An 8,251-nucleotide genomic window follows, 5' to 3' on the forward strand; every position below is an offset into this window, starting at 1 on the left:
TTAATTAAAGAAAAAGGTAAAAATCATCTCTGTAAAATCAGTATGGAGAATACTTTACAGGGTAATCAAACTTAAAGAGCTCAGAGGACCCCCCTCTGTCTTAGGTTCAAAGTACAGCAAACAAAGATACACCCTCTGGTAAAAAGGTACATTTACAAGTTGAGAAAACAAAGTAAATCTAAGACGCCTTGCCTGTCTTTACTTACTAGTTTGAAATAGGAGAGACTTGTTTAGAAAGATGGGGAGAACCTGGATTGATGTCTGGTCCCTCTCAGTCCCAAGAGCGAACCACCCCTTAAAACAAAGAGCACACACAAAAGCCTTTCCCCCCCCCAAGATTTGAAAGTATCTTGTCTCCTTATTGGTCCTTGGGTCAGGTGTCAGCCAGGTTACCCGAGCTTCTTAACCCTTTACAGGTAAAAGGATTTGGAGTCTCTGTACACAGAGAGCTGTTACCCTTCCCTTCATAGTTATGACAGTTATTTATTGCCGGTAATAACCATACAAGGGGAGCCAAACAAACAAAACAGATACAATATTAAATCTAACTTAAATTTGATTATAAAAGTTAGGTTTAGAAAACTATAACTGATCACACAAGTCAGGGTCAGAAGGCCATACCGAGAGAGAGCGAGAGCTGGGTTCTCACCACTCCATGAAGCTTGAATCGATCAGAGTCAATGAGACTTCAGCACGTACTTGAAGTCAAGCATGTTCTTAAGAACTTTGCAGAATAGGAGCCTCAGAGAGGGATGCTGTGAAGCTAAATCAGTTCGTGTTCCAGTTTACTTTGGAAGTGCTGGTTCTGAGCCTCAGCTTGGGGGAAAACATGTAAGAGTTCAGTTCCTATAAACCCCTGCTCACTGTGAGAGCAGCTTTTTCTCCGGGCATGTTTACTATGCAGCACTTCAATAATCAGTCTCACCCCAGCATATTAATATATATAATATAAACGTGTGCGTTTGAAGAAACCATCATTGTTCCCACACACCAGCAACTCTTCTAACTCTTCCTGATCTATTTTTAAGTGTCATTTCATCACTGCTCTTGATGAACGACAGCAAACATATGGGGAGATATGAACCGTTCCGCGTAGCTAGCTACTCCAAAAGGGTCTATGGCTGGAGGCTATGTATGGCTTTTGTGAGTCAATAAACGTCCAAGTGAAGCACATGGTGCCTGCACAAGTATTGTGAGTTTACTCCAATGCTCTGGACCTGGGGCTAACACTTCCCTACCTTATAGTTATGTGTATTGATTGTATCTATTTTCTAGCGGTAATGGAGTGTATCTTTAAAGAATAAGCTCATGAGATTCTTGCCTAGTCCTGAAAAAGCTCCTTTGATTTGAGCTCCCCACAGCCCTTGGTTCAATCTCTCTTCTTTCCCTCAGGAACTCTTCTTTTGTGCAGAAAGGCAGGAGGTGTAGTAGCTCTGTTACAGAGAGTGCACCAGGACTCTATTGCTTCCTAAAGGCTTCTTCTTTATCCCAGGTTAAAAAATTGAATTTGGAAACAATGAATCCATCTCTGCTGTCACTCCATTTTTGCTTTAGTTCAGTGATTCAGGCTTTTGCTACCCTGCCTTCTCAAAGCTCTGCATGATCTACAGGCAAATAAGGTGATAAACGCTTAGCAATCCTGGATTCTTTTTGAAGTTTTTCTGAGGATTAAGGTGCTTTATGTTCAACTGGATGGGACTAGAGTTCCATCTGCTGGGCTAGAATTTGCATACAGACAATTTAATCAAATCCTCTCTGCATACACTCAATGGACTTAAGGAGGAGGCGCTAACCTGTTAGGAATGAAGCCCACTGATAGAGTTTAAAACTGGGATGTCCCAACACACCCTTTCATTGGGATCTGCTCAGAATAACACAGTGCAGTCTGGGTTGAGTTTTATTCCAGTTTAATTTACTGATCATTCTATTCAATATTTAAAAAATACCCTTTAGAAAGAACTACGGGAAACATCACTGAGGTATAAAGAAAGTGGGGGATATCATCATGTTCTTCTTCAAGTGTCCTCTGCATATTCCCCCTCATGGGATGCTCCTACCAGTGGAGCCTGAATGTTGTAACTCTACCTAGTGGTGCCCTTTGGCACATTCATGCATCCCCCTCAATCTTTCCTTTTGCAAATGTCCAGTGTTCAACAGCAAGGGTATAAAAGGGGTGTAGCGCTCCTGACCCCTCAGTTCCTTCCATTCATGACCAGCTATATGGCTTAGGAATCACCCCAGGATTCTCCCAGATCTGTATCCTTCAGTGCCTAGTTAGTTACAGTTGTTAGCAGTTAGTTTAATTAGTTAGGTTTGTTATTGTTATATCTGCTTTCAACTTTTTAGATTTAGGTATAAAATCTTCAGTATCAGGATAGTGGAACAGAAGCCCAAGAAGCTGGGCTGTAAGTGATGCATGTCATGTCCATGCTGTGTTTCCACTGTCCAACGTGCATGCTAGGTGTCTAGCATGCTTGGGCAAGGATCAGTTGCTCCATATGTTTGATGTTTACAATGCGAGCAAACAAGAGTCAGAACAAAGTTCAAGTGATTTTTCTTTAAGTAGCTTTGGCAGCAAAGCCTTCTGGAACAAAATGTTCTCTTGCTTTAGATAAGCCTCGTAGACCAGCATCTGCTCTAAGTGTGCCTGGAGTGAAGAAGGCTAAGACCTCCTCTTTGGTACCAAGCACTAAGGGATCCAAAAACCAAGAGAGGATCCAAAGAATAGGACTTCTCAACCCTTCTTGGTGTCGTCTTCTGTCTCAAGAACCAATCCATGAGAGAAGGGTCCAGCTGGTATGTCAAGCAAGAGTGCTTAATCATCATTGGTGTCAGACTCTTCTTCAAGAGCCAACCCATGAGAGAAGGAACCATCTGATCCAGTGGTATTTAAGGAACCAGGGTTGAGCAAGGACTCTCATTGTAGAGCCAGAAAACAGCCCTCAGTTCCAATGGTTTTAGATCCAGATGAACTTGTTCTGAAGAAAGAGTAACAGTCTAGGAAGAGGATCAATCTAGTGTGGATCTGCAGGCCAGCACCGAGCATCTCAGGCCTTGGAAGTCTAGGCATCTCACATTGTGTGCGCTTCTTCTTGGAGAGAAAGAAGAGGAGAAAAATGGAGGAAAGTCAGTGTACGGAATCCATTACTCATCACGACATACCGTTGGATCAATCAGCAGGGAGCATTAAGGAGAGTTTATAGTAATAATGTCAGCTGCTATAGCAGTATCCCGCAGAACAAAAAGGGTGACAGTTTTAGGCTAACACATGCATTAACCTCCCTCAATGAGTAAGATCTTGAGAGGTATAGCAAAATGTGTTTGGTAGATCATGATGTAAACCAGGGTTAGGCACCAACCCAGAATGTTTCAGAGAGCGATATGTAAAGAACATATGCTTTGTGCCGCCCACACAGACCTGCTCCATGTGTTAGCAGAGAAACAAAATGAAACTGCAAAGAAAACTTGTCATTTTCAATTTGTCCAAGTGAAAACAGGAGCTAGGAGCAGAAACAAGCATGGAAAGGAAGAGAGAAAATGAATAGAAGATAGAGGGGGAAAAGAACAGAAAAAAGGGGAAACATGTAAAGATGTCTTTGTGCTTGTGATTTCATTGAAAGTTCTGAGCTCCAAATAAAAAAAAATAAAAATAAAAAGCACCTGTGGCATTGATTCTTATATTTGTGGGATTCAAACAAAAAAGAGGGATACCCCTGTTATGTAAAACAGAGCTCCAAATTATTGTTTGGAACTTGCACACTGGAAAGCTACAGTGGGGGTATACAACACAGACAAGAAGCCCCTTCCCCAGAACTACTTTCATTGGTCACTGTAACTTTAATCAGTGTGGATTTGCCCTATTATAGGCACTTTTTCCCAGCATGACTTTCCAGAGACTGGTCCTTTAAATTTGGCAGAGACCAGCAGCTGCAGCCCTAAAGTGGCCATTTTGCAACTGGCTTCTGCATTTCCTTCTCTTCCAGCTGGTAAGTGTTCTTACCTCCAGTTATGTTTTCTCCTAGGTTTTCTTTTTATATTCCTAAGGCAATGGCATATTCTTACACTATAATATTTTGCAAATTGATCTGGAAGGGAGGAAAGCTGAGCCTCCCCCACAGACAGTGTCCTTGGAGTAGAATTTGACAACTGCCCTGTCCCTACAGCAAGCTCAGTCAATATTTTGCAGTAAAATAGGGTGGTATGCTTTGGGGGTAGAGAGGCTTCCGGGAGGCCCATTCAGAAGAGTGCATCCCTTGAGTGTTACCGCGCAGAACACCGTGGGAGCTCCGTGCAATCAGTGAACAGACAGATATGGGGGTCGGGCTAGCCAGATGTGGGGCCAAAGCACAACCACTATGCGGCTCCAACAGCTGTTCTTTCCCTGTAGGTCTGAATGATACAAACAGCACAGAGGTTGTTCCAGTCTGGGGAGAAGATTTCTTTCTCTCTCCCTTCTGAGAGATTCCCAAGCATCTAACTCAGGGTTTAGTTTGTTGTTCCTTAGTTTCTGGAGCTCTAAAATGGGATTGATAACATGTAACTTATGATGCAAAGTTAATTTAATTAGGCTCTTTGAGGCAGGGACTGTCTTTTTCTTCTGTGTTTGTACAGCACCTAGCACAATGGGGCCCTGGTCCATGATTAGGGCTCCTAGGTGCTACTGCAGTACAAACAATAATAGTAGCTGTGGCACTCTTGGAGATATGCAGATCAAAAGCACCACTTAAGCATGGGTAATGACTGATGTGTAGTGGAAGATAGACTCAAACCCCAAATACCCAAAACAGTGTTTCAGTTGATATTCTCCCTGCACCCACTCTTCAGTATGTTACTCCTGGACATACTTCCCAGGATAGGTGGTCTTTCCTATCCTTAAAAATTTTGTTAAGTTACAAGCCAACAAACTATCCATAACAATAACCACAGATGCAATTTACAATAATGTATTTCAAAAATAATTCCTCCTGACATAACCAACATCCTCCATGGGGTTCAAGAACAATAATAATCCATCACGTACTCAAGGAATGAATTAACTGCATGTATGATTTAATAGTTAGTTAAAGAATGTCAAGCACTGCTGTAACATGTTCAGAAAAGACAAGATTGTAAACCTGACAGGTGAGTGGCTATTCACACACATAATTCCTATTGACTCCAGTGGGATTATTTATGTGAATAAGTGAGGAAGGGATTTGCAATGTGGCCCAAACTGTAAAGATTACATACAGCAGATACATGATCAGATCCTGCAGTCCTAACTCAGTTTAAACTCCCATTGATCTCATGGAGAGTTTTGTATGAGTAAGGACTTTCAGCATGTGGTCTATATAAAATAAGAAAACACAGCCATCGGAAATAAATGTACCATAAGAAAAGAGAAAGGTGGCAGATAAAGGAATAGCAATGCCTCATCAAACATTTTATGGATTTAAATGTTGATCTACACATCAGTACGTTCTTTCATTACCGACTAATATATAGAACTGAGGCTATGTCTATCTGGCCCCATCCTTGACACTATGGGGTTGTGAATTGCAGTGTTGTTGAGCTGTAACTTCCCAGTGGGGATGCTGCAGGCATGAACTAAAAGGTACTTAGTTTGCATTAATGTCGTCCTCTTTAAACAGTGTGCACCACAATTCACACTCTGAGCTGCAGGGTCACATAAGCAAGCCTGAGTGTCCCTGAAGGACTGGCGAATCACAGCATTCACATTCTTTCAATATGATGCTCTTAAAATGTCTTCCAAACTAATTTGATTTCCTCTCTCTCTCTTTTCAAATGGTCCCTTGCTATGCATTTATTGAATTTTTCATTCATTGTAGTTTTTACTGGCCTTTGAGTAAATGCTGTGCAGTTCTAGCTGAAGGTTTTGAAAAGTTTGATTTTAGAGTTTTAATTTTTAAGGCTGCAAATGAAAATTGTAGAGTTTTTCTTGTAAGGCCTTCAAGGATGCATTATTCTGTCTCTGAAAAGAATTTTCCTATTTTTTTCGTGCTTTTAAAACAGAATTTCCATTTTCATTTCTATTGCTGGAGGAAAGTGAAACCTACCACCAAAGAAGGTGACATTCCTTATTCAGATTAGGTTGCTATAATTACTCCAAAGAAAACCAAAGTGCAAGCCAGTGCATCCCAATCAATCCTGCCAGATATTTGTTATGGGAGGACTAGGAGTCTCTGAGTTAGTCTTCACTTCTTTCATCAGACTGTCAGGACAATTTTTTTCCTTTTTAGAGAATAATATCAGCTTACATCTATGCACCTTTCATCCCCAAGGACCAACAGCACTTCACTATGTATCTGTCTCATCTGTCTACTGGAATCACTGTACCTACTGTTGAAATGTGCATGCCAAAATCTCAGGAGTAGGAAATGGCAACTGTTTAACAGTTTATAGAACACTACAACATAGTTACAGAGAGAAGTAAATAAGAATCCAGTGGAAACTGCAGGGGAAAATTAGAGAAAAATGTCACCTGTAAAAACAAAGATGGAACTAACATTGCTATTTGAACAACAATATGCTTTGTTTCATCTCTTGTCTGCTTATTGCCTCTTTTACATTTCAAGAGCCTTCCAGAGGGGGCTTTGTTTCTTTATTTGGTGTAAAGTGCCTAGCACACTTTGAACACTATGGGCAATGCTTTCAGAAGTGCCCATTAATTTCTGGGTGCCTCCATTTTTGGTTGCTTCATGGGAGACACCTCGGGCCTGACTTTCAGAGGTGCTGAGCCCCACATCTCCAGTTAAAATCAACAGGAGTTAAGGGTGCTCAACAGCTCTGAAATTCAGACCCTAAGTGTCTCAAGGTAGGCACCCAAAATTAGTGGACACTTACAAAAATTTTGTCAGTAATAATAATAAATTAATGAGGTTTGAAAGATATATTTAGTCAAGTTGGAGTTTGGTTGGACTGGAAGGGGGTATTTGCAGAGCCGTCCTTAGGGTATGGCGAATTGGGGCAACCGATCCGGGCCTCGCGCTTTGTGGGGCCCCGTGGGCCGGCGCAATTGGCCAGTGTGGTCGGTCCCAGAAGTGACGGGTTGGTCCCAGAAGTGACAGATTCATTACTTCTGCCCCAGACCCTGCACTCCCCCTAGGGATGGCCCTGGGTGTTAGCACTCACTCTTAGGCTAGGTCTACACTACAGCGGGGGGGTCGACCTAAGATACGCAACTTCAGCTACGTGAATAGCGTAGCTGAAGTTGCGTATTTTAGGTCGACTTACCTGGCTGTGAGGACGGTGGCAAGTCGACCGCTGCCGCGCCGCTGTTGACTCCGCTGCCGCCTCTTGCCGCGGTGGATTTCCGGAGTCGACGGCAGAGCGATCAGGGATCGATTTTATCACGTCTTCACTAGACGCGATAAGTCGATCCCCAATAGATCGATTGCTACCCGCCGATCCGGCGGGTAGTGAAGACGTGCCCTTACATAAGTACTATGGGATCAAGTAGTCAGGGGCTGTTTAACACCTGATATGAACAATAGCACAACCAGTAGTACGGTATCCCTGAACTCTCTGCTGGTGCATTGGTTCAATAATAGGCCAGAAAGACACATGCAACTTGTACAGTCACTATTGCAATTTCCTGAAGCACCTGAATTATACTGTGCAAGAAAATAGGCAGCAAGTAAAGTGGTCCAGAAGATGCCTTGGATATGGCAGCATTCTCTGTTCAAAGCTCTCTGAATTTTCTGTATCATAAGTTATTCTGACTATTCTTTTGCCAGAAGCTGGGAATGGGTGACGGGATGGATCACTTGATGATTACCTGTTCTGTTAATTCCCTCTGGGGCACCTGGCATTGGCCACTGTTGGAAGACAGGATACTGGGCTAGATGGACCTTTGGTCTGACCCAGTATGGCAGTTCTTATGACTGGGAGTAGAGAAGAGTGATTCCCCAGTATTGGCATTGGTACTGGACTGAAAGATTTCAGTCTCTATTAGCTGAGATATTATAGAAGAATCTAAGATACAGAGGAAAGGTCTGGAGAATCAAACAGTGTTACATGCCCATTTTTCAATCTTGAGGAAAGTAGTAAGGTCATCCACGTGGATAACTTTTTGAGTATGATGATTGTCATTAAAATTCTGTTGATCCTACAAAGCACAGCTCTCTCCATGCTGAGGTCATGCCACTAAGTCAGAAGTAGAGGCATATTTCTAGGTCATCTTTGGCACTTCCCACAGTACGGGTGGGTTTTTTTAAATCGCAGTTACTTATGAACAGAGAATAACTATGTG

Source organism: Terrapene carolina, unplaced genomic scaffold, assembly GCF_002925995.2.
Source record: "Terrapene carolina triunguis isolate 2854851 unplaced genomic scaffold, T_m_triunguis-2.0 Scaffold85, whole genome shotgun sequence".
NCBI lineage: Eukaryota > Metazoa > Chordata > Testudines > Emydidae > Terrapene > Terrapene triunguis.